At 43.0% G+C, this 2,494-nt stretch overlaps 1 pseudogene; it reads right to left on the reverse strand.

Annotated features, from left to right (window-relative positions):
• LOC122540229 overlaps positions 1 to 2,247 on the reverse strand; it is a 22,322-nt pseudogene extending 20,075 nt beyond the window's left edge.
• Between the last annotated feature and the right edge of the window lie 247 nt (positions 2,248 to 2,494).

The raw sequence follows: 2,494 nt of genomic DNA on the forward strand, positions 1-2,494 counted from the left end.
CCGTTCCTTCACTGTCACTGGGTCAGAATCCTGGAATTCCCTCCGTAAGGGCATTGTGGGTCTACCCACAGCACATAGACTGCAGCGGTTAAAGAAGGTAGCTCACCCTCACCTTCTCAAGCGGCAACTAGGGAAAGACAATGCTGGATCCAGCCAGCGACACCCATGTCCCACAGGTGAATTAAAAAGAATGAACAAAGCTTGTTTTTAAAACAAGTGGCAGGTACTGCTGATTGCCCAATCAAACAATATTCCCCAAGTGCCATACACTTGCACAACATGGACTTCCTGTTCCAGCTCTCTACGTTAGTAATCTTTTAACAGGTAAGCTATCAGAATATTCTCTTTCCTCAGCTTTCTTACCCTAGTGGAGACTACTGAGCCTTACTTTCAGAGGCTTTCTCTCTCGAAGGAACTAACACTTCATTCCCCTTTGAAGTGTCCCAGGCTCAGCATGTTTGTTTGCCCATTCTCTCATTGTTTCCTGCGCTTTGCCTTTGTGAGTCTTTCTAGAAACATCCTTTTCAACATTAAGAACATTTCTAGATTCATTTGAAGAGCTTGTACCCAATAGATTCATTTTGGGATACTCTGGTAGCCAGCGAATTAGAACCTTTGTTGAAACCATGGGGATATTGGGTGATATGCTTTGAAAGTCTGATGGTATCTCTGCAAACATTCCCAGTGTCTGTTGATGGTATGCTGTAGAGTTCAGTTGTTTTCTACTCAAGTGATGCATTGTGTCCAGAAAAATGTTCAGACAAAATTGAAACCCTGATCTGATTGTATTTCTATTGGCAGGTCCAAAAAGAGCGCACAATGTTTTCCCCGTTAGTTTAAGTGGAATCTGTCAGTCAACACCCTCCCCCCAAATTCCTGATGAAGGGCTCTTGCCCAAAACGTTGATTCTCCTGTTCCTCTGATGCTGCCTGACTTGCTGTGCTTTTCTAGCACCACACTCTCAACTCTGATCTCCACTATCTTCAATCCTCACTTTTGCCTGGAATTGGGTGGTCAGATCCAGAGAATCAGGAAATGCTGATGTCCCATTTTCATTTTCATCATCTACCTGTATCCCTACTGAAGGCTTGCTCAGAATGTATTTATCAACGCTGCAGTTTTCAGTAATCCCACATCCTGCCTCAGGAATCTCTTGTTCTATCTGCACTGTCTTTGGGGTGATCAACCTGCGCAGCTCCGTGAGGATATCTCCATTTGCTGATCCCAATCCAGTGTTCGAGATGCTCTTTTATCCCTTCATGTAGTTACTCTTAAGGAATAAAGTGCTACTCTTGCTCTTGACAAAAGGCCTTTCTATGTTACACCCACCTTACTCACCTCTCCTGTAGTCTAACCAGTGGATAGCTGTGGGTTCTAGTTGGAATTAAACCCAGAATTTCATATCGAGATAACTTGCTGGCAATTAATTACTTAGTCAGCACCTGCTGTTCCTAGAGTCATCATAAAAGTTAAAGATTTTACAAAGTATGCAAAAATCTCCCGATTTCTTTCAGACCCAGACTAACTGAAATCACGGACCAGGTTTCCGTACTTAACAACAATGACTGTTTATTACAGAGAAATAGACTGTAGCTACAAGTGAACAATTATGCACCATCGACATATCACTCTGTTAGTTAAACACAAACTCTCTCTTCTATATACATACACCCCCACATGCAGGCACAGGTCCAGATGCACATGCACACATTCAGACACAAGCACACAGGAAACCAAACATGAGTGTAGTGGTGAGAGACAGAGACTAGCAATGCAGACCAGTGGTCCCTGTTCACAGAACCTGCTCAGATGGTGCTTGTACTGACCAGAATGCTGCTTCCTGATTGGCCTTCTCTGAATGCTGTCACTGGTTTGTAGAAGGGATGGAGTACCTGGTTCTGCCTTATTAACTAAAACTCACCACTAACAACGACTGCTGAAGATAGAATAATCTCCCTTTCTTCAAGCTTAAAGTGGTGTTTTTACTGCAGAGAACAGTGACAGTACTTCTGGGCTGGTTGAGATCAGATCACTTCTCACTATCTCATTCATAGCTCCAAGTTGTTCGGTCATCAAATGAGACCATAAGTGCAGAGACATAGGTGCAGAGTTAGGCTATTCGGCCCATCGAGTCTGCTCCACCATTCAATAATGGCTGATAGGTTTCTCAACCCTTACCTTAGAACCAATTACAGAATTCTTGTTAGACAGGAGGTCTTTGACGACAGTAACTTTCCATGGACCCATCAGCAACTTATTGCTGACTGAATCTCCTTTTGTACACCCTATTGGCTCCAGCTCATCTGTACCTCCTTCTACTCCTGCTTAGACCAGCAGCTGTGTAAACAGTGCTTACAATGAGGATTCCGTTTCAAAAAGCATGCAGTAATCTTCAACAGTCCTTGGGTTTTAAAATTATTCTTTTCCCATTTCAGTCCACAACTAAAAGTACAGAAAAATTAAAAGACATCTTTACACTGTGCTGAGCTTGTTT

Source organism: Chiloscyllium plagiosum, chromosome 3 (genome assembly GCF_004010195.1).
Source record: "Chiloscyllium plagiosum isolate BGI_BamShark_2017 chromosome 3, ASM401019v2, whole genome shotgun sequence".
In the NCBI taxonomy this organism is placed as follows: Eukaryota; Metazoa; Chordata; class Chondrichthyes; order Orectolobiformes; family Hemiscylliidae; genus Chiloscyllium; species Chiloscyllium plagiosum.